General features: G+C 50.2%; 1 long non-coding RNA gene across 2 annotated transcripts; it reads right to left on the reverse strand.

The window, feature by feature from the left end:
• Positions 1–32: 32 nt before the first annotated feature.
• LOC310900513 lies at positions 33–23,916 on the reverse strand. 2 transcript variants are annotated; one of them, XR_014585174.1, is made up of 3 exons: positions 20,954–23,916; positions 17,124–19,607; positions 33–16,978 (listed from the first exon to the last, which is right to left on the reverse strand). It is a non-coding gene; the product is annotated as an uncharacterized lncRNA (long non-coding RNA). The 2 variants fall into 2 exon arrangements; XR_014585175.1 differs by having other exon boundaries at positions 33–11,677; positions 11,884–19,607; positions 20,954–23,911.
• Positions 23,917–24,249: the final 333 nt, after the last annotated feature.

The following is a 24,249-nucleotide window of genomic DNA, read 5'->3' on the forward strand; positions in this document are numbered from 1 at the left end:
AAGTCAAATGAAATGCCATCTAGCTCTGTCCTCTGCTCAAGAGGTTTGTTCCACAGCTGGGTCCTCTGGTGCTGTGTCAGATGTGTTGGGATGGGATGGGGTGTCGTTCTCCTGGGAGGACATACCACTCCTTGCCACCCAGATCTATGCTGATCCATGCCTGCCTCCTCCCTGGCTGCAGGAGCGCGCTGCAGCACATCTATGAGACGTCATCATCCCCGTGTTGCACGTTGAGCATTTCGCCTCGTCCGTGCCCATGACATTTCTCTGCTCCTGCCTCAGATGAAAACCTGCCACTTGCTCAGTGGTGCAAGTGACAGGTCTGATGGGTCTGACTCTGCAGCTATGGGATGGCTACTAAGAAGCCTTGCCCAGAGGCCTCTCTTATGCCAGACGTATTTGGGATCCTGGGAGACATCCCTGCTGCTTTTGAGGATTCCCACAGGCAGCAAGGTGGAGGTGACTGCTGAGATCATTTCAGCTTTTTTATAAACGGTCTTGGTGAAAAGTGGCTTACATGCAGGGCACAAAGGATGGGATGGGAACACCCCTTCACTACTCACAAGCTTGCTCAGCAGAGGTGTGTTACGCAGGCACCAGGCCGTGCCTGAGTGTAAGCCACAAGAAGAGCATGTGCTGTCTCCATTTGCATGCAGTTTCCCAGTTTGCACGGGTGTGACACCTCACCTTGCAGTGTGTCCACTTGGGTGTGAAGGGAATCAGGGGGCAGAAGTGGGGGGGTGAGTGTGTGTGTCAGTCCTCGATGGCTCTTTTTGGCCTTGTGGGAGAGGGAAGGGATGTAATGCACAACAGGGGTACCTGACTGCATGAGGAGGGAGTGACTTCAGAAGTGTGGCTTACAGCAGTGACTGCCTGCATGCCCCTGCACAGGCAGCTGGCTTGGGACTGTCAAAAAGTGGTGTGTGATTGGCGGAGTTATCGATGGGGAATTACTGAACGTGGGGTTTTGGTCTCCTGTGCAGTCAATTGCCTGACCCTGGTGTTAACTCTCTGATCCCTTCCCATGAGGGGGACAGAGGCAGGAGTGATGTGCTGCCTCATCTTTGCTAAGAGCAAAAAAAGAAACCTAGATAAGACCAAATGTCCTTGCAAAGCTTGTCCCCAGCCTGTGCAGTGACAGATCAGTGATTCCCCCTCCTTGTGGGTTGTGCAACGGTGTCAGGGAATGGACTGGAGGTAACTACAATGGTGAGACTCCTGAGTCAACACGAGTCACAGGGTTAGTGGTCCTGCAGCCTGTATGTGAGTAATCTTTGCTTATGTGAGCAGTCCTGCTGAATCAGTGCCTCTCTTGGGTAATTACAGCTGGTAGGCTGACTGCTGCGGGTGGGCCTGTCTTCTTCTCTTCGGAGGTAGAGCTCTGCTTGAAAAATTGCTCAGGTGCACTCAGTGAAGTCTGGGAGACCCTCGAGTGATGGTGACCCACTGCGCAGCCCCTTCTTGTAGCTGCCCCCGCAAATATCTTTGCTTACCCACATCTGGGTATAGTGACCAGAGCACTGGTCGGGCCTCTCAAACATCTGCAGGAAAGCTCATCCCTTAGCGGGATCCTGGTCATGTCCCTCATTTCCAGAGGATCCCATGGCGTGGAGAGGCTCCCCACAGCGGACGTTTGCACCGACTGCTGAGCCCACAGCCTGCTCTCAGCCAAGCCCAGTTTTTCACCTCACCACACATTCCACCAGCCATGCAACTGCTAACGATGCCGCTTTGAGGGTGCAAGCTCTAAAAGTGGATAGGAACCAGCAGCTCCTCAAACTCATTTTTGGGAGCAGTCAGAGAGCAGGGTGTATTTGAAAGGGCTTTGTCTATTGACATTATTCTCTGCCGGGAGGCTGCGTGCTGCAGTATTAGCAGTGGGGCTCCTCAGTCAGTTTCGCTCAGCTCTCACCATTCCCACAGTCAATCAATGAGGGTTTGCCTGAGGAAAGAACAAGCAAACACCCCGCGTTTGACCCTTTAACATTCCTGCCTTGTCTTTTCGCTGAAAGCTCACAAAGGTGAATGTGTTAAAAGGGTTTTGAAAAGACACCTCCTCATCCCAATTGTGGTTGTCAAACACGGGTAACCTGGATCAGCTCTGTGCACTTGGCCTTTCCTTGCAGCCTGAATTTATTGGTGTTCTCACCACCAGCAGAAGCAGGCTCTGCTGCTCTGCTCGCAGGCGGCATGGGGGCTGCTCTCTGGCTGGGTTCGGCTGTGAATGAACTGAAACTTCAGAGTGCTCCCTGCTTGGTGCAGGCTCTAAACATGTGTCTTGAAGCAGACTCCTGAACCCACAAACTCCTTCTCAGGACTGACGAGGGGTGTGGTTGAGCTGAGAGACGCCAAACTGATGGGCAACTTTCAGCTCCCATGATGTGAAATTCTACGATGTAGCCTGGTAATGTCTCCCTTCCTAATGCTCTCGGTGTGCTCTGAAGTGCTGAGGCAGCAGCAGCCATTTCAGGTGGTGTTTAAACATGCATCATTGGGTTGGCTGGAGGTGGAAAGGGGGTAGTCAGGGTAAATGGTGTTACCATGTAAAACTGTGCAGGAGTTTAGGGTAGGAAGTGAACAGGCTTTTTTCATACCCAGCTGAAGAAAAAGCTCGAGAGAGCATTAGTCCAGGCTAGCCAGCACAGCCTTTACCTAACACATCCAACGAACTTTAATGATGACAGGTAGATGGCATACAGATTTGCAGATCAAGGCTGCAGGGTGCTCTCTGCCATCTCACAGGGACATGTGAACCCAGTGCAGTCGCAGTGCACGGGCTTTCCAAATGAATCACTGCTTGCATCCCGTAGCAAATAAACCAGCATGCAGCCTGGCCAGCACCAAAGTCATTCCCCTTCCAAGCGACTCCCCTGGGGTCACTGGGGCTGCTTCCTAATGCATCTCTAGGCAGAGCTCTTGCCCCCTGCCACTCTTCTCTCCATGTCCTCGCCCTGCCATGTGTGATGCGAGCCGCCACAGCTGCTCCACGCTCACTGCCTCGGGCTGTGCTACGTGCAGTCAGCCTGCCAGGCCCAAAGGCTTTCTGCTCCTGATCGCCAGTCCTTGGGCACTGCCAGACGGATGGGGCAATGCCCATCCTGCCCCTGCCTCCTGCAGGAGGAACCAGCCTCGGCTGTTTTGCCATGGTAGGGCAGTGGCCAGGCTGTTAATAGCAGTGGTGAAAGTCCTGTCAGGCAGCAGGCAGCTCTTAGAAGGGCAGCGTGAGGATCCCCGTGATGCTACGTGCTCCCAGCAGTTTATTTTCCTAGCACGGGTTGGGGGTTTGGGGCTGGGAGGGGAGGAGGGTTGAGGAAAGGAAAGAACAGAAGTACAGAAGTGCTCCCCACTCCCTATTTTGTTAGTAAATACCAAAAAACAGCATGACTGTAAACTCATTTGTGATCTTTAAAAAGCTTCTGGATTACCCTGTCTGCCTTTTGTTTTGCAGGTTACCCAGACACTGGCAGGCGCGCTGAAGGGTTCCCCCTCACTCCCACAGCCCCACGTGTGCCACTGCGGCGCGGCGTGATGCTGAGTGAGGCACAGCCCTTTGCAGGCATCTCAGAGCCTTTTTTTGGCTCCGTCTCCGTGGAGCTTTCATGTGGCTGTTTCTCTCCCTCCCCCAGATGGGACTCATGGGCTTTTCTAAGCTTTTTGTTCCAGCTGGTCAGCCAGCAGCTGTCTCTTGCTGGGGATGACGGGCTGGCACACGCGAAGCCCCCGGTTGGGAAGGGATGCTGGGCCCGCCTCGGCTCCCCGTGGTGCGGGGCTGAGCTGGCCTGGCACGGCAGGGCAGCCTTCTTGTCTGCCTGGCTCCTGCTGGCATGGGGCTGGCCCTCTGTCATCCCCACCAAGGTGCCTGAGGGCTGGGGTCATCCTCGGTGCTCCAGGAGTTGCTCAAAATCTGCCCAGGACTGTAAAAGAGCTGGACAGTGGGATAGTGGCATTAGTAATTCATAAATTACCCTCCTGAGAAAAATCATCCTTCCCAAGTGTCGTAGGGGTGACAACAAAGCCTCCTGACTTCTTACTCTGGGAAGTGTCACTAGGACCTTTCTGCTGAGAAGAAAACCTACCAGCAAAGTCATGGCCCTGCCGAAAAGGAGCAAGGAAGGGTTGTGGTGGACCCCACACAAACACGAGCTCACAGTGTGCTCTCACTGGGGCTGATGGAAACCACATCCAGGGCTACATCAGGAGTGTGGCTGGTGAGGCTGCTTGTCCTCCTCTGCTTGGTGCTGGTGAGTCCTTACCTGAACCAGCACCTTCTTTTGGGTCTCTCAGGTCGAGAGGGATGCTGATAAACTGGGCTGCATCTGATGGAGGGCTAGTGGCATGGCGAGGACCTACCACCCATAGCCTGCAAGGGAGATGGGCTTGTTTAGGCTGGCAAAGAAGCAGCGAAGGGATGATCTGATAACGGCCAGCGACTCTGGTGGGGAGTTAGAGAGACAATAGAGCCAAACAAGGGCTGATGGCCACAAGTTATGGCTTGGGCAGTTAGATTGGACACAGGGAAGAACTTCCCCACACAGGGTTTATCTTTGCTCTGAAGCGATGCTCAGGCCAATCCTTGCCAGCTATTTCACTTGCAGACCGGGGCTGTGAGCTTGGGTGTCCTGGCCAAAAGCCAGGCTGGGTAGCCCACCTTGCACCTTGAATCAGCCAGGAACTTCTCAGTTCCTTCCTGGGTAAAACCCACGTGTTGTGGTGCTTTCATGTGCAGGGGCTGCGTGCAGCTCTCTGGGATCCTGCTGTGGGCCCTTTCGTTCACATCAGGGCCGCCTCAGGCTTTAAACCAGGAGTAAATTCTGCTTGCATACAGATGAAGGCTGCTTGAGCGACCTAGAGAGCTGTGAAGTGACCTTTGTGTAATGGGAATTGGGGCCTATGGAGAAAGCATTAGGTATTTCTCTGGCTGAGGGCATTTGGTCTTGTTCTGTCAGGAGCTGCACCCAGCCGAGAGGCCTTCCCTGCCTGGCCTTGGATCCTTGGGAGGCTGCAGCCAGTTCTCCGAGGGGTAGTGATCCAAGGCTCTGTCATCTTCAGGGATCGCTGCAGTGTGTTTGCCCTCGGCTAAGCTTGAAGGAGCCCTGCAAGCTGCAGCTCAGGCAGGAGATGATTGTGCACTTATCTGTGCTGCTTCCACTGAACCTGTGACACACTCGGCAGCACCAGCCTCCTGCAGGAGCCTGAGTGCAGCTCAAGGTGACGTTTTCAAAGGGGAACAGCCTTTCTGGGTTGGCTTGTGTGACCTGGAGAGCTTCCCTCTGTTTTCAGTCCTCCATGGCACTTCAGATCAGTGACAGTGTCAGACCACTGGCTGTGGTCTTTGCACAGCTTCCATCTCGATCCAGCTTGCTGTAACCCATGTATTTTGATTTTTGGTGTTCTGGTGAAAACTGCTCATTGAGCCTGCACAAGCAACGTGGAGTAAGGAGAAGCTTTGGATTTTTTTTTTTAATTTATTTTATTCTATTAATTCTCATTTGATTCAGATTCTTCTTTGCTGAGGCTGCTTTCCTCCACTCTGATAAATATGAGCATAAATAATGCTCTCAAAGCCCCCCTTGCTATAACCAGAACACTGCAAAGAAGGGAACAAGAATTAGGTCTAACCTCGCAGGACGTGTCTGCATGCACCAGGTCAGCTGCCGGCAGTTTGCAGCCCTGCAGTCGCAGGCTCAGAGTGGATATAAGCAAGCAAGCAAATGCCTTTCCAGGGTGGCTGTCCCTGGGGGCTGTCGCCTGTGGTGCCTGGCCACAGGAACCTGCTGTCCTCTCAGCTGACTGCCTAATAGTGCCTCTGACTTTAATAAACCAAAGACAGAAGAGATTACTAAATGGTAGCTAATAAACAAAGTGACATGCATGAAGTCTGGTGATATAATATTGCTCTTAAAGAAAGTATGATAAATAGTAATCATGGTCATTGTTATTACTGTCTTGTCCTTCAGCAGGCTTAAACTATCCATCATGCTGATAAGGCTGAAAGGAACAGCCGGCAATATAAGATGCATATATCATGGGGCTGGCTGCCTGCGCTGTGCCCAGTCTGCACTGGGACTGCGTTTGCTCCTCTCCATCATGGGGCCAACAGATAAATTTGAGCAGAAGTGAAGCAGGGGGAGCCAGCCGACATAGCCACCATTTGCAGAAGATCAGCACTGAAACAGCAGCTCTGCAACAGAAAGCATGGAGGCCTGAGCAATGAGGTGGCATGGGCTGGGGATTGATTTGGTGTAGCAACACACCTAAACCACATGAGTGTGAGCTGGACCAGCAGAGGGAGGAAAGCAGATTGATTTATGTGGTGTGGGCAGTCAGCTAAGTGTTGTACCACTGCTAACTGCAGGCAGGCCGAACAGTCAGTTTTATGGGAGAAGAGTTTAAGCCCTGGGTAAATTGTAGATGACTTTCCAGTGGCATGCCCAGAGAATAAGAGTCACTAAAGATGAGGACAGGACGGACAGCTGAATGGGCAGTGCCAGGCGCTGGCAGGGGCCTGTGCCCTGCCGTTTGTCCTTCAGCCCTGTTCCTGCCAGGCCCAGTGACTCAGGCAGGGTGGGCCTGGTGGGCTCGCTGAGCCTCACTGTCCACCTCTGCCCACCCTCATGGCAGCAGGCTCCGCAGGCCGGCTGCCCTCCGGGACACGCAGCGTGTCCCCCTGGCAGCGACCAAGGCAGCTTCGTGGCCTTGGTGCTGGATTAGGGCCGACGGCCTCCCCCGGCCTCCCGCTGCAGTGCTCGCCTGGGACGAGTGGCTCCGTCCGTCGGCGCCGCGCAGAGGTGAGCATGGCTGCGATTACAAATGCGCTTCTTGTTTGTCTTTTCTGTGCCGAAATCCTGTCAGTGAGGAGAAGCGATAATAACATGCTATTAAGTTCTTTCTGGATAATGTAATTCAGGAGTCAGGAGGCAGTTTGGTCATTTATGCCTTTGAAAAGCTCAGAATAATTTTCAGTGTCATTATCTTCCCTTTTAAAGAGCCCGTCTCAAACATCAATACACAGAGCCCCTCTCCTCACCACCTCATGCTCACTTTTGTGGTTTTCTCCCACCTTTTGTTCTTGTTGTCTCTTAAGTTTTCAGGGATTTTGTTTTTGTTTCCAGTCAGCCATACGCCATGAAACACATACTGCACCCAACTTTCCTGTTATATATATATATTTTTAAGCTTTTTCTTTGCTAGGGGGTTTGGGAGCTCACTCCATTTATATTTCGCAGCTCTGGGCAGGGGTTGGTGAGCGGCTGCTGCCTGGCCCCAAGACGCCGCCGAGCCCCGGGCAGCCATGTGCGTACCCAGCATGCTGGGCATGGCCTCAGCAGATGAGAGACGTGGAGTGTGGTGCATCCTTACGTGCTTTCCTCATGTTTTTGTCAAGTGTGCGCTTCAGTGTAAGCAGTTAACAGGCATTTTTGCCCTGAAATAACGCCCAGGATAGGGAGCACAGCGGCTCCTTCACAAATGCAACTTCAACACCAGCTTACGCTGCGGGCATGAAAACAGACAGCTGTCTCCTAGTGAATGCAGGAAAAATTACTACCCAGAACTGGGGCAGGAAAACAATCCAGCTCCTCTCCTGCATGCACAGGGTGCCAATGAAAAGGAGAATTTTATTCATTAAGTTAATTGGCAACAATCCGTGAAATACCAGCCTTGATCTTAAGTTTGTTTCTAGTTTTGGAAAGCATCCTGGCCCTTCTGTTTTTAGAAGAAGGTATATGACTCCTTCCATTTTTGGTGCACTGGCACTGCTGTTGTTTCAGTGTGAATAGGAGGGCTAATGTCTTTCCATAGGCTGCCTTCTGCCTTCAGAACGGAAATGGGGTCTCCCAAGCAGATAGAGAAGATCTGCGGGGAGCAGGAGAGAGTCACATCCGTCATTAATTCTAGTCCATATTGTTCAGCAGCTTCTGAAGGAACTGGCTGGCACTCGCATGCCAGCAAAATCAGTGCTGTAGTACGGATATGACCTGGCACGAGCTTATTTGCAGAGGGTGTGGGAAGTCTCGCACAGGGAGCAGGAGCATTAGCAGCACAGTGTGGCCTCATCAAGGAGCTGGCCTGGCATTGTTAGCATGGGGCATGCAGTCTCCTTTGGACAGGTGCGAAGAGGAATGAGGACGCCCTCTCCTTCTTGAGGGATAAATAGGCCTCTTAAACACTTACGGCGGTCCCAGACTTTAACGCACGGTTCAGTGCTAGCCAGTAATGCCGGGAAGGGAAACCACATGAGAACAAACATTGCAACGAATGCAGCTGGTCCCAGATAGCTGTGGGCTCTGACTGCCCAAAGGCCATGGGAGCAGGGACCCAGTGCTGGCCCAGCCACAACAGCCATGCCTGCCTCCATCACCTGCCGGCTCCCTGCTTCCCATGCCAATGCAAGTGCCTTCATGAGCATGGGGGCCATGAAATGGTTCCTGCGGCCTGGGGTATCCATGCGGCTTCTCCCAGGAGGGAGTTCTGGTGCTTGGTGTTTTAGCTCACACTGCGACCTCTCCCACAGTGAGGACTCTGTGAGAGTCCTTCTCTCCTCTGTCCACCCACCCACTGCCACTAAAGCTAAAGGACTTTCATTATCTCAGGGATCTCTATGCCTTCTCTCTCGGACTTGGTTAAAATTGGAGAAGTATTTGAACAAACATCTGTCAGTAGGGATAGAGCAGAGGGTCAGAGAGCCATGCCTTCCTCTCGGGGCAGCTTCATGGGATTAAAAAAACCCTGACTAACAAGGGAGGAATAAAATAAAGAAGGGAAAGAAAAGATAGTGAAAAGCAGAGGAAACTGGAGTTCTTAAATGTCATGTTACAGTGGCCTGATCATCAGGACCTGCTCTCCATTCACTCCGCAAGCAGCCTGCCCAGTGCAGCCCACTCCCAGCAGGCAAGATGTCTCCTGGCGGCTAATTCATTCCTAAGCTCTTCTTCCAGCCATCTGCTGGGAGGCTGTTGGAGCTGCTCGTATGAGCACGCGTATATGTGCTCACAGTTATGTGGCAGCGGGAGCACCGAGCTGCAGCCCGTGCTGGTGTCGCTCACAGTGCACTGCCTTCTCCACGGTCTGCCAACCCTGCAGCCAGAGACACCTTCCAGCCTGAGTGCCAAAGGACTGCGTCAGACCCTTGGGTGGCAGCCGGCTGTTTGGTTGATGGATTATCCACTCTGAACAGGAGATGGTAATCTGCAGAGGAGCGGACCCAGAGACAGTGGCAGAGTTAATCTTTTTGAGTGTGGACAGCAGTCAGAGTGGGATCAGGTGGACAAATCTAAGAGAGAACAATGTGGTTTGGAGGGCAAGTGGAAGCAAACGGGAAAGTAAAAGCACAGACAAAGAAGTAAAGTTGCTTGGCTAGGAGGGTCAGAACAGGACTGGTGTATTACAGCAGGATGGGACTCAGTCTCCACCAGCACCCTCCTTTTGTCACTGCACAGAAAGCCAAGCCACATGGTTATACCATGGAGAACACAGACCTCTCTCCCCATTGCCGGTACTGGGAAGGCAATGAGAAGTGCTCAGGCAGGTATCTTATGCCTTACAGATTCAAATGCATTCTGCTTGAGACTATACTTAGAAGCAGGAGAATTTAACTTATGAAGGCAGCTGTGTTACTACTGTATTCACATAAAGATGGTTTTGAACTCCACACTACATTACTCCAGGGAAGCCATTCTGGGCTTCACACCAAGCGAGCTGCATGTTGGACAGAGGGTGCTGACACTTTCCTGTACATCTTCAGCTGGGTCAATGAGTATATTAGCCACTATTACCCAATCTGAACGGGTTATCTCTAGGCTCCTGCCAGCCTACGCAGTATCTCTCTTTCCACAGAAGTGCTTTGCAATCCATGGATTAAAAGCATTACAAGTGCTGAGTATTAATGCCTCAGTTGAAAATGTACAGCCAGTGTCAAGAGACAGGATGTGCTTATATTGCTAAGGCATGTGCCGGTTGATGATCCCACTACACATAGTCTTTCAAGTTATTTTCCTTATGTTTGGCCGTGGAAGGATGTGATGTGGCACTGGGATTTTTAGACAGAAGCCTTAAAAGAGGAAGAGCCTTGTAAAGCAACTCTGTTCTGCTTTGGTCTTTTATTAATATATTTCAAGGGGAAATCCACACCTGTCCTGGACTGAGGTCTCCAGCAGAGCTCCTGCAGTCTCTGTAACATGTCTGCTCCAGGGTTGTGTAAATGGAGAAAATGTTTAGAATATTCCCAGGTACGAATCTTCTAGTTCTCCTTTGCTGGAAGGACAGGCTAGAATGCCCTGAGTATCTGTCATTGCACAGCTGTGGTGATGTCTGAATGGTAAAAAGTCATTAAAATATTAATATGATTTATAATTAAAAGCCACCATTTCTAACATGGAAATGGACTCCTCATGGCCAGATAAGACCAAATGCTCCATCTACTTTCCAGCTACTGAAAGTAGTGCATCCTGGCTGGTCCAGGGAAAGGTGGAAAAGCCTCATAAATGGAAAAAACTTAAAACTTGCCAACTGGAGAAGTTTCCTCCTACTCCATACTTCTCTTTGTAGTAGGTCTAAACTTTTAACAAGAAAGCTTACATTTCTTATGTTAATACACAAAAACACATACACGTGTACTTACATATAATGCAGTTGTGTCGCTTTTCAGTGATTACCGAGCACTTTGAAATCTTTATGACCAGTGCAAGGCAGTGACTAAGAATTGGCTATGTCTATCTGGGCCCAGCCACTTCTTATGACACAGCAGTGGCAAAGACTGAGTCAGAGTGGTCACCAGCGTGTCCTGTCCAAGCCCTCCTGGTCATATGAGTCACTGGGCTCAGTCACATCACCAGATCGTCTTGGGCACTTGGTTCTGTGGGCTGGAGTTGAGTCACCAAGACCACATGAGGCATCTCAGTTCCTGAGATCAGTTCAGTCACTCCAGTAAAGTGCAGGTAAACTCAAAAGATGGCCTTTACGAATACAATAACTTATGCTCAATCTTAAATGTTTAATCAGAGCAATTAGCGTTTGTTTCCTTCTACCCAAACTGGTGCTGCCTGTGACTGTTGCCTCAGCACACTGCAGTATGAGGTTGTGTCATAAAGTAAGCTGGGCTTGGAGAACCTCTCCTGCCACCTCCTGCACCTTGCCTTGCTTTACTTATGGCTGTAAAAAGGACCGTTGTGAAGCTGGAGACGAGGCATTGCTTGGCACTGTGGAAGGAGGAATAGCTTGATGAGAGGAGCTGGTGGCTGTCAGGGCTTTTGGAGAAGGTGTCAAGAATGAGGAGGGCAGCAAGGGAATTCTTGGCTGAAGAATGTGGAAGAGGTAAAGTGGAGGGCCTTGAGGCGGAGACAAATGGACAGGAGCTGAATGTGGAGGATTCCACGTTTCAGTCACCATCCCTGGAGGTCTTTGAGAAATGTGTAGGTGTGGAACTTAGCGGCATGGTTTAGTGGTGGACCTGTCAGTACGAGGTTAAAGGTTGGACTAGGTGATCCTAGAGGTATTTTCCAACCTGAATGTTTCTATGATTCTATGACTCTTCCACGGCGTGAAGTCTCAGAGTTTTGTCGTGGGGTGGAGAGGGGCTGGCTTGTCCTATTGACCAGTACTGCCTGCAAGGACCCGCAGTGCTGAAGGAACGTGGAGGCTGCCAGGGGACGAGGTCTGATGGGGATGTCTGCATCCCAGGCTGAAAGAAGACAAGAAAACACTTGAGTGATTCAGAGAGTGCCCTTGGAGATATGCCACACACCCGCCCTGCAGGGAGCCTCCTCCTGATGGGATGTTCGCTATCCTGGGCTTCTCCTGAGGCTACCAGCAGGGAGGACCTCTGGGAGAAGGGTGGCAGTGCCTGACCTGCGTTTCTGCCTTGGGAGGAATGCAGCCCATGCTTACCTTGTATGCATTGTTGTAAATATGTTTTGAGCAGTTTTCCTCTGCTGGTGAGATGCCTAACGGTATCCATTGCTTGAGGGGGTGTTTTTTTAATAGGTAGGATATAACAGAAGAACAGTGTCCTGTTTTTAAGCACCTGTTGAGAGATCTTAAAACCCCAAACCCCAGCACTCTCTGGGGTGCAGCGTGACTCGGTGGTGTCGTTGGTGATGTTGCTGGTGACTAAAGTTTCTTTCCCAAGCAGGAAAGAGCTTAACCCCTGATTTACAGCAAGGGCTGGTACATTAATACCAGCAGTATTTCTCTCTTGCTGCTGTCCGGGTGTGGTACAGGTTTGCGAGGAGTGCGTGTGCCTCTTCCTGCGAGGTGGGGAGGAGGAGATTCAGAAGGCATGCCAGAAGCTGCCCCACCACTACAGGGGGGACAAACACAAGGCCAGCTCCTGATAGCCAGGAGCTCGTTAAGGATTGTAATCAGGCAGAAATGTTTTCCCGTTAGCTCGTTATGAACTGTAACAAGGTTGCAGCTCTGGGTTATGGCTGCTTTTTCTCTTGCTGGAGGTAAGGAGTGTGCCTGCTGAGGGCTTCAGGAGCTCCTTTGGTATGACGTGGGTGGTGTGGAGACAGGAGGGACAAAGGGGTTAGGGGGCAGAGCCAGGAGCAGTGGGGCTGCCCCAAGGAGGAGGTTGTTTTGCCTGGTGGCCCAGAGGAAGGCAATTGTTTCTTTGCTTCTCTGTTTGGCAAAAAGTCGAGGGAAGGGTGGCCAGGGAAAGCCCTGCTCCTGGAGGTGGTGGCGGCTTTTGAGTGTATGATAGCGTATCTCGCCTTGGGCTTGCAGGTCTGATAATCGGTACGTGACGGGAGCTTCGTCGTGCCTTGGGCGTGGGTTGTGGCTTGGCACGGTGTGTGATGGCAGCTGAGAGGAAACGTGAGCAGTGTTTTGGCGTTTGGGGGGTGCCATGTTCTGCAGTGATCTCCACCTCCCCGTTCTCTTCCTCATGCCACATCACTGAGGGGAGGTTTGGCTCTGTGCACCAGCCACTGCTCAGACCCAAAGCACTGCTGCCTGCTGGCCCGCCAGCACCTCTCCTTCGCTCTCCCAGGACTCTGAAGGGGTTTGGCCATGTGAGGAGCAGCGTGCAGTAGAAAAGTCTCTGGGAGACTCAAAACATAAACCATGTTGTAATAAGCAGGAATTGGCATTTGTGCTGAGTCTAATGCTAGGTCTTACTGACTGACACAACGCTCCTGAGCCCACTGACCCTGAGAGGCTTCTCTTAATATGGAGCCTTGTGGCAGGCTGTATTTATTGCTGAGATAACCCATGCTCTTGTTAAGCCTCCCATGTCAGCTGCTGAATAACCTCACGGATGCCTTTGGATCTGCAAAGCCATCTATTTGCTGAGACAAATGTCCTCCTTTCCTCCCATCAGTGGCAAAGGTCGTCATCAAGGTGGAAGCAGAGCGCCTTCGTGAAGTGACAGAAATTTGTGGCAAGGCTGCTTTGGGAAGAAGATGTCATTCTGTAAATTCGCTACCTGCTTTGCTATCAAGAAGCTAAATAATAGCTTTTGCTTGTGCAGACCCATCACAGCAGTCTTGGCTTTTACAGGTTCTGCCGAAAACCCTTGTTGTGTGCTTCATCCCCTGGGCTCCTCTGTGCCTGATGCTGTGTGGCCACTGGGCTGGAGATGCTGCAATGCATGGGGCAGATGTTTCTCTTGGCTGCAAGGGCTCACTAGAAGCTTGAGGAATAAACTGTGTCAGAGGGACCATATCCAAGACAGATACACAAAGGTTAGGAGACTGCTATCCAAGAAGAGTTTGCAAACAGAAAGGAACTATTGAGGATGAGCTAGAAAAGCACCCTTGGGCTCTATTGCTGCATCTCCCATACTGCAGAGTCAGGAAATGAGTCTGAGAAGCATCTGCTGGATGCAGTTAACATATAGTGGTGCATCTTCTGGGCTGTATAACCCTCCAAGTAGCCTTTGTTGAAGGATGGATAGTTATAGCTATGGATGGAAAGGATTGAAGGCACAATCTCTATTATTTTTCTGTCTTTCTTCCCAGTCCACAATACGTAAGACAAAAACCACTCGGAGTTAAAATAATGCTGTTGTGATGTGGTGTCTAGGTACCAGCTAGCAGCAAATGCTTTCAAGGAAAAAGGCACTTGCAGTCTGTTTGTGTCGGGGCATTAAATTAAATTAACTTGGACAGAAGAATGTTAAGTACAAAAACTAAAATGAACAAGTAATTAGCGTTTGAGGTTGCAGGAAACAATTCATTTAGCAGTCCCACAGTGAGCTTGCTGGATTTAAGGTTCTTGGGCATGTTCTAAGTATTTTTTGCTTCTGACAGTCTTCCAACTGCTATCTCTATGCTACATTGCTTCACACCTGGATTGACCTGCCTTTGTAATGTGTCCTTGACATCCAGTCAAGGTGGTTTGAAACAGAAATGCTTCTCTTAAAATGTTAGTGGGAAACTCGAGGCTCTCTTTCTAGTGCTAATAACAGTAATTTTGTATCCTCCACTAAAGTGTCCCTGCTCTTGTGCTCCCAAGTGACCCTTTCCAGAGTCCCTGGATATGGCTGGCTTTGTTAGGAACACTCATTTGCAGTACTGGGTGAGTGTGTTGGAGCTGAGAAGGGGCATTAACAGGGCTGGTGTCCAGTCCAGGCCTGGTGAAGTGCCTGAAGACAAAGAACCAAAGCAGTCTTCCTGGTGACACTTGTGCCACTTGCCCTTATTCTATATTTTCCTGTGAACGATGCCATTTCTCCACCTGGGGATGAGGAGGTAGAGAACTTGGTGCAGAGACTACGGAAGCCTTCTCTGCATTATAGGATCTACCAGGCAACTTGCAGGTGCTCCCGAATTCCCTTCTCCCTGGTCTGGAGGGCACCCAAGAAGTCATGTGGCCGCGCCGTGCTGCGATGGCTGTGCAGCACAGCTCTTCTAGCAGGCAGCCTGTGCAGGCTGTGGAAAGGAGCGTGATGAGTAATTACGTGCTGTGTTACAACACAGCTACACAGGGAGGTTTCAGTGGCTCTTTCCAGCTATTGCCTGGTGTATTGCCGCTGTGTTAACGGGAGCAAGGATTCTCTGTCTCTTGGCGTTCGAACTCCCTTCCCCCACATACACGCTACAGCATCTGTGGCAGAGACTTCAGCTTTGAGCTAATTTTACTGCTATTTTTGTGATCTTCTGCCTTCGCTGTGGTCTCTGTCCTTCCTTTCCAAATCTGTGTCATGCCTGCTGTCCATCCATCTATTGCAGCCTCTTGCCTCCTGCTCGAGATGCTGGCACTAAGGCATTAGGGAGGCAGGAGCATTGCTTGGCAAACAGCTTTTATAGCAGCAGATTGACAAGAGAAAGCCATAGGAAAGGCGCATTGGCTCAGTTTCATTAATGCACTTGGCTTTAGGAAAGATGAGACTTTTCTTGGAGCAAATGGCCCAAATCAGGCTGCAGAGACACTTCAGAAGCACAGAGATCTTCAGGCTTTTAACTTTGGAACAGCTCTACTGCAGTCTTTTTTTTTTTTTCTTTTTTCTTTCTGGTGTACTTGAGGATGGTCCCCAAAAGCGACTTGAAGACTGAGGTTGTGCTTTAGATGATACCCATCTCCCACCACTATACTCAATGTTTCCTTCTACTTCTGTATCAGCTGGGAAAAGGGAGGCAGAAAATGTAGTAGTAAGTTGGTAAGATAGCCTGGATTGTTCGCTACATTAAAATCCTGTTTCCTGACTGTTAGTGTGACCATTTCCAGCACAAGTCACCTGCAGGTAGCGCGTGCCCAATTAATACCCTCTGAGTGGCTGCTCATCTCGGTGTCCTCAGCCATCAGCTGAGCCACGCAGCCAGCCTCTGCCTCGGATGTATGTCCCATGGGGTGAGTAACTGGAGCTGATCTGCTTATCTAGGCTCCAGACCAGGAAGGAAAGTTAGGATTAATGCGTGATCAGCCTAGAGCCTGGAGCTGGGCACTGGGTCGGGAACATGGGGCAGGAAAGAACTGGTGTATTATTGAAACTGGTAAACCCACCTTATCACAAGTCTATGGTAGCAAATTTGGGGTGGGAATTTTTTTTTTTTCTGGAGGGCTAACTGAGAATGCACAACCTTGGGGAGGGCCAAGATGCATACGGTGTGGAAGTAAACACCTATTTTTGTTACAAAAAGGTTGAGCAGTTCATCCCGGCCTTCTAGTCTCCTGGCAACTGTGAAGAACAGACCATACTGGGACCACTATTTTAATCAACCAAATTGCAGGTCCTTTCTCTCCTCCCCCAGCAATCAGCCTCCTGCGAGATCGAAAACCCTTCTGAGCACGTCATCTCCAGGACTTGGAAACTCTGCTTTGCTGAGCTGCAGTTACAGGTTGCTCAGGTCCATGCAGGGCTCTTGCTTCGTATTTCTTGCCTGAAAACAAGGCATTACTTTGTTGTTGTTGCTATATTAAAATGAATGTGTTGTATTCACTTCACAAAAAAAAGTCCACTTTGATATTACCTCAGAATAGGAATACTTTACACTTCCAACTTGTTTCCTTGTCTGCCTCTCTGCCCGTGATGTTCAGAAGTTCTGTCTACCTTCTGCTCCTGTCCATTCTCTAGAAGTGCTTTTTTGCCTAGGCAGATATGCAGAACAATAAACATTTTGTGTACAAAGCATATGATGATTAAAAAACGTCTACTCTGATCATGAGAAACTTCACCTACTTTCAGCCTTATAGCCAAAGTATCTTCTAACACTTCAACTTGCTCAGCAATCAGGGCAATTAGCTGAATTCTCACCTGCTCAAGCTTCTGGACTTCTGCAGCTATCCGGGCTCCCTTTCCAGCACAGGCAATGAGAGAGATCAGCCCTGGGGCTGAGTAGCAGAGCATTGCACTGCGGGCAGTTCTGGCGTCCAGGACGACAACGTGAACAAGCTCAGGACTGCGTGGCTACACCGACAGGCTGGTGTAAGGGCTGGGGTGAACGTGCTTCAGTTCACTCTAATTAAGCTGCTGTGCTCAGTGCAAAAGAACCAGGGAGTCTCTTTGCCCCTTGCTCTCTTTCACTGTCTCTGTCTGTTGACCCTAAAAGACGAAAATAACTCTATTTTGTACTTTTCTCCTTGAAACTGGTATGCCTTGTGTACACAGTACTGGGTATACAAAACCTATTGCTCTACCTCGCTGCCCTGTGGCAGCGGTATGGCACAGCACGCAGGGAGGCACAAACCTGAAAACAGGAGGCTGTTTCTGTCCCCCTCCTTTTTTTTCTTTTTCCTGGTTACGCTTTTTCCCGCTTTGTTCAAAGGCTTGACCTCAGATCTGTCCTTACCAGGCGGGTGACCTGAACCGCACACTCCCTTTCAGCTCTCCTCGTTCAGGGTCGCTGCTGGAAAGCCTCTGCTCTCAGGCATGAAAGCAGGCTTCTGCTTCCACAGCTGATACTGCAGCACCCCTTGACCCCAGAAAACCTGCTTGAGAAATGCGTAGGGCCAGGCGCTGAGAAGATCAGTTGCTGGAGGATCAGGGTAGCCTGAGAAAGCTCTCCTGCCCTCTGCAAGCGTACGCTGGGGCACCGGGCAGGATCCTCAGCTCTGCTCTGAACCCTGATGGAGGCAATTTGGTAGGAGGGGGGAAGGCTGATGCAATTCTTTCTTTTTTCCCCACTCTGGTCTAGTGCCTGGAGCCCAGCAAAGGCCTTCTTGTCAGAGCAGCGTGCAGTCCTCCCAGGAGCACTAAATAAAACACCAGGTGCTGTTCAATGGCTCCTCAATTCCCGTTGTTGCTACAGGAATTGTAGTTTCTTTTTTCATTTGTATCTTTGCCCTCCCTACCCTTTTTCTTTTTAAAAAATCCACTGAGTGATTAGATTTGCAAATGAACGGGCAGGGAAGTGACAACAAAAGGGAGCTGGAGCTGAGGAGCGCAGGTATAATTACTGTAATTAACTCAAGCAGCAGGGGCACAGCCAGCGCTGGGAGCATCACTCAGAGATGCCGTGGGCGAGAGATGGGAGAGGAAGGATGGCCAGCCGCAGAGAAAGGCCTCGGCCTCACGGGTGCCTGTGATGGTAAGAAAAGCTTAGTCCTGCCCGTCCCTGAAGCACCACCACACAAACATGCTGCGGTGACCCCATCTCCCCAGACAAGGTGCAGTGGGACCTCGCTCTGTGCCGTAAGGAAATGGCTCTGTGCCCTTCTTGGGCAGCCCCTAAGGGCTGTTTCCCCTTTGTTTCCCCTTGATCCCCAGGAGCAAAGGACACCCTGCGTGCTGCAGGATTAGCCCCTTGCTTGGGAGACAAAGCCTTTTCCCACGGAGGAGAACGCTGCAGCAGCCACGGCCTCACAGAAGGAGCTGGGATAACTGGCCCAGCATCTCTCAGAAGCTCTTTAGCATGAAAATACATTGCTCCTGGACTTCGCTAGGTGCTGGCCTGGGACTTTATGGTTCATCTAAGAAATGGCATTAATTGTTTTCATCACTGACAGGCTGAACAGGGAGCACAGCCATGGGAGGACACATCTATAGAGTGGAAGCACGTGTTTCATGCTCTCCTGATCACTGCAACACCAGATGTTTTATGGTCACTTAAGAAGCAAGGGATATGTGCTTGTCTGTCCTACTTCTGCTAGCCGCAGTCAGTCCTGTGGTCTGGTTATGCAGGCTTGTTAGGAGAGGCCTGTGTTCCTCCTCCTGAAAGATTAATGTCCCAAGCGCTGTTCGACATAGAGTTGAGAGCACCTAAATGTGTGTACGGTATATTTAGAAACTGCTATGATTACAGCCCATAGATTTGCTGAAGCTGCGTAGCTGGTGTGTGTTTTGCTGCTCTGTAAGAACTTCAAAACTCACCCTTTTCATTGTGAAAAATATCTGATACAAGGCAGGGGGAATGCAGAGGTCTGTGAACAGCTTCTGCTTAAACTTGCTACTACTGATCAAAAAAGCTATAGGAAACAGGATTGGAAGGGGCTTTGAGAGATCATCTAGTCCATCTCCTTCCCCCAGGCATGTTCAGCTGCACCTCCTTTGCCCTTGAAAATGTTTGACCAAGTTCTGAGCATCTATTCCAGTGCCTCCCTATTCTAAACAGATTAACCCAAATCTTCCACGCTGAAGTTTAACTTATTGCCTCTCTTACTCACCATGGGCATGGAAAACAGATTATTCTTTTCCTTGCAGAAGCTTTTCAGATATTTGAAAACTGTCAGCGTGTCCTCCCCCAGACATCTCTTCTTTATCTAAACATCCTCTCTCTGTTCCGTAGCTCTTGTTGGCCAGGGTTCCTAAACTTGTGACCATCCCCCTTCTCCTCTCCTGGCCTCTCTCCAGCTGGCCTCTGTCTCAGAGTCAGACACCCAGCACTGGACATAATCCTCCCTGGAAAAACCCACATCACAGGTCTGTCAGACTAACCTTCTTAGCATCCCAATCCGATACTTGCCATCCTGTCGATGTGAGATGCTTTTTTGTCTCCTTTTCAGCTTGTGACGTACAGTAACTTCCAAACCCCTTTTTGCAAAATTGCCATCTAGCCGCCCGATCCTTCTGCTGTGTTTTTGAAGTTGATTGTTCCTGCTTAAGTCTAATTACACGAGGATGTCCTGGTTGAATTTCATCTTGTGTTCTCAGATCATTTGTCCAATTTTCTGTGATTGTTTTGTATTCTATTTCTGTCCTCCAGCATGTTTAATCCCTCCCGGCTTGATGTCATCTGCAGATTTAACAAGTATACTCTTTATTCTGTTATCCAAGTCATTAATGGAAACACTGCCTAGTGCTGGACCCACCAGCTAACAACTGTAGAATCCACTCAATACATCTTTCATCTGGCACTGAAATAATGGTAACTATTTTCAAGAAATGGTTTTCTAGCCAAATGTTATTATGAACCCACTAGGTTCATCTAGACAATCTTTTCTTGAGTATCGTGAGTCAGATGTCAAAATGTCAAAAGCTTCACTAGAGTCGAGACACAGCACCTGCTACCTCCCAAGCCTTGTTCCTGTATAGGAAAAGGGAACTAGATCAGAGTAACACTTGCAAATCCTTATTGGCTGTTATGCTTCTTCATGAGAGTAATTTCTGCCTTAGGTTCAGGTTCCTGTCCCGTTGAAAGGGTACGGCTCAGCGCTCTAAACCAATAACCTCTCAGCAGCAGCATGTGCACTGATAAAATCGGTATAAGCTTCATGCTTGGAGGTAGTTACTTACTAATAACATTATTTATACTGAAGGGAAGGATGAGTCCCAGGAAGCCCTGGTGACCTGATCAGTCACACACAAAGGCAGCTGAACCTACAAACTGACCCTAGCAATCTTGTCCCTAGGTCCAGGTCCAAAAATGAGCAAGGATGCATGCCCTGATGCATGTGGGCAGCACCATCCCGCAGCAGCAGCTTTCTTCAGAGATGCAGCCACCAGGTGGGGCTGGTTGTGGACACCAAACATCCTCAGGCTGAGGAGGCTCTGGCCAGCTGCTGCAGGTATTGGGCTGCCTAACGTGCCGTGTAGGGGTGGTGCTTGAAAAAAGGGTCCCACAGATGGAAAAAAGCTGAAGGACTGATTTCCCTCCACCCCCCAATAAGTGCAGTTGGGTATTTTTAGCAAGCAAATGTGCCACAAAGCAGAAATTGCTAAATATACAAAGTCTAAACTTTTTTTTTCTTCTTTCTCTTCAGATCTTATCAATGAGAGCTCTGCCTCACGTACTTAGAAAAGAAATGAAGCAATTCAACAGCAATGCATTTTTTTTTTGTGGTTTGGGGAAGACTTTTAGTTCTGTGCCATTAATTCCCAGCTGTATTCCAACATCACCCTCGCTAGGTAACATTAGCATGACTGAAGGGGCTCTCTCATTTTAAAGTTAAGATTTTTAGTTTCTCAGCTCTGCCAAGGAAAAACTCACCTGTCACTGTACCACGTTGAGAGTGGGTGAGATCTGAATGGAAAATTCAGAAGAAAGGGAAGAAAAAAATCATAACAACCAACGTGTAGAATACTCTCTTACTTGTCCTGGGTTTTGTCCCATTCCTGACTATCCCTTGTCCATTTTCTTACCTGGTGCCATGATGCTGATGCCAAACTCCAGGTACATGTGTAGGATCAAGGGGCTCAGACTGGAGCTTTTCAGGGCAAAGACTCACTAATTAGATGCTTGAAAAACTCATAGCACACTTTTAGAAATAATTGGAAAAATAAAGGCTGATGCAAATTTGAAATAAAATGGTGTGACTCATCAAAATGTCATCAAATTACAACCAAAAATGTTATCCTGTTGCTTCTTAAATTAACTTTAAGCCCAGTAAATAAGCTGTAAGGCACGAGTCCTACTGGAGCATATAATAGTGCCAGCAGAATTGGGATGAATATTTGCTGTTACAATAGATCAGCTAGCCACAATAGGTCTAGTTTTCTGGTGGCTTATACTCTTAGAAATTGGGAGTAGTTGCGAAGTAGAGCACAGGTGCTCTGGTCTAAGGAGATGTCTGGCCATGGGCACCAAAGATCTGCTTCCTTACAGCTTACATTTTTTCCCCCCCTATGTTTCTGATATTGACATGGTGCTTGCTTTTGCCAGAGCCCTTAAGGCAAGGCTGGGGAATGGCATTTGAAAGGCACAATGTATTGCCCTTTTTGGAGCTACCTGAATGTAGTAGGAATATCTAGAGGTGTTTTTAGCAGAACAGGATTTCCTGTCTCCCTAGGGAGGTAGGAGCTGGGTGCAGGTGTAAGCGATCGAGCTTTATTTCCCTTCTGTACTGAAAATGTCTCCCCTGGTTGGGCATGGCCCCAGCAGGGGAGAACAGATTAACTGGGGAATGTGGGAAGCAGCAGAGCCCCTCTCTTCCCGCTCTGGGGTGCAGCACCCCGGCCACACACAACTTCTTGGGTCACAAATCTGCAGAGCTGCAGCAGATTCTTGGTTCAAGGCGAGACGGTGCAGGAGAGCGCCCGCTGCCTGGGGAGCTGTGCGCTGAGCTCGCGTCCTCCGCAGGGGGCAGCCCACCCCTACGGGTGTGGGGGCTCAGCGGTTACAGGGCACGGAGAGCCAAAGGCTTCTTCAAAGAAAATGATTGCTGGGCACCTGGGTTTGCACTTGTCTCAGCAGGGCTCGGCTTGCTGCCTCGGCTTGCTACCACCTCAGAGGGGATAGCTCCGGGGAATGGGCTCAAAGAGAATCAGAGGGGGAGCAGGTATCAGCAGGGACTAGCATCTGGGGCTCCACCACGCTCAAACCGTAATGGTTTTGCTCAACGACTGGCTGAAAAACTGCTTTTCAGAGAGTTGGAATTGGAACTTGGTTGTGACACTTATTGATAACAGCACTCCCCTGTTGGGGTTCTCTGCTGGGTTAAGGGTAGAAGTCACATTTCAGCATGTTTCTTCATGGAAATGTGGCTTCTCTGTCTGTTTTCCTGTTTTCATGAAGCTTGTGAAAATATAATACCAGATGGAGATGTAGCCATGTTAGAGATGTAGCTGAAATTTGCCCACAAATTTAAAAGCCGTGGTGAGGTGGGAGAGGCAGGAGGGACGGCAGGCTGCTGTAGCTGCAAGCAATATACCCATGTGAGCCAGGCTTCCCCAGGAAGTCTCGGTGCATTTAGCAAAGTCCCAAGCAAGCTCTTCCTTGCTCTTGCTGTCAGTCCCCAGAGGGTGCCTACAGCTTGCCTGCTTGGGGTGCCCTGGGGATGGCGTCCTCTCCCCCTCCTCCTGGCAGCCCTTGCAGGGACTCCTCTCTCCACCCACCCCCATGGTCTGCACGCACCCCGTCCCCCATCCATCATGTCCTCTTCCCTGCCCTGCATCACTTTCTTCTCTCCTTCCAACAGCCCCTTGTTCTTCTTCCCCTCTCTACCTCCTTTTGTCCCTCCTCCCTCCCCTCTTACAGAAGCCTCCTCGGGGAGCAGCGGAGAGGGCTCAGCCTGCAGGGCCTCCTGGCTGCAGGAGCACTGGTGGCCTCATGCACGGCAAAGTGCCTTTTTGGCACGCAGAGCTGTGAGCAGCCTCCCTCTCCCCCTTCTCCTCCTCAGGCTCTGCGCCAGTGGGCAAGCGTTTGCGAAGCAAAATTACAGAGCTCTCCGGGTAATGATCTGCCCGTTCCCATACATCAGGTGGCTGGAGGCTGAATCCACAGCGCTCCCTCGCAGCCCCGCTCCCAGGCACGTCAGGAGGAGGTGGCTCTTCCTCCCTTCCAGCTGCTGCCAGCCAGAGACGCCGGCAGTCACCCTCCCAACGGGAGGACACCGTGGGCGGGATCCTCTGCAGTGGGCTCTGATCACAAGGCCCCAGATCAAATCCCAGCTCCGTGCATGGGCAGAGAGGAGAAGGCCAGACCAGCTAGTCCAGGAAAACTCAATATGGGGTTGGCTGGCATTTGGATGCCCAGAAGACCCCAAGCACAACATCAGTCACGGCCCCGAGAGAAGCACAGCTTTCTCTCAGAGACAATGTGTGTGTACAGGAGGAAGGGGCAGTGGAGGCCTGTTGGCAGAGCACGTGATGCAGCTGTGTTACTTCAACCTGGAGATTCCTTTTTCTCCCACCCATGTGCATTTTGCACCCACATATTATGGCCTGGCTCTCTCCTGCCTTGTGATATTTGAAGTTGCCAGAGTAAGGGGTCATTCTGGGTGAGGGAGACAGAAGTCATTTCACAGCACTGGTGGGGACAACAAAGGTGTGTGGCCCCAGGCAAAGAAGGACACAACACCCATGAGCATGTAAGATCCACTATTTTTGGCTGCTGGGGATAAACTCTGAGAATTAGGAAGATGGAACTGTTTATCTTTTACACTGTTGTAAAGGATGGTGTATGCTGTTTGGGATAAGAACTCAGCCTGGATCTCTGTACCCTCTTTATACTGAGACATTTCATACGGAGACTCTGAGACTCTCTCCTCCCAGAAGGAATCCCGACAGGAACTCCTTATCCACATTTATCTTGCAAAATAAATATTTAATAAACAAAGCCAAATACCGTTAAAGGGCATTCTGAGACATTAACTTATTCCCTTAAGCAATAGAACAAACAAAGCAACTTCATTAGCAGTAGTATATAATGTAGTGCCTGAGTATCTCCCGTTGGGCGGGAGAGCTGGGCTTGCACAGGTAAACCTGAGCATCCGGGGACTGAGGACCACATTTCGTTCACAAGGACGGAGGCTCTCCTGCGGCACAGAGGTGAGGCTTTCCTCAAGGGTGGCATCAGCCTGGCCCCTTCAGAAAACCCATGTGGCCGCAGCAGAGCTGGGAGCCCCGGGCTGGTAGCCCTACAGCATCTCCAAAGGGCAGGCAGTGCACCTGGAGGAAATACCTGACTGCTGCGGTCATGGTGTCGTTGCCTCTGGGTC

This window comes from Anser anser (genome assembly GCF_964211835.1).
Source record: "Anser anser genome assembly, chromosome: 5".
In the NCBI taxonomy this organism is placed as follows: domain Eukaryota; kingdom Metazoa; phylum Chordata; class Aves; order Anseriformes; family Anatidae; genus Anser; species Anser anser.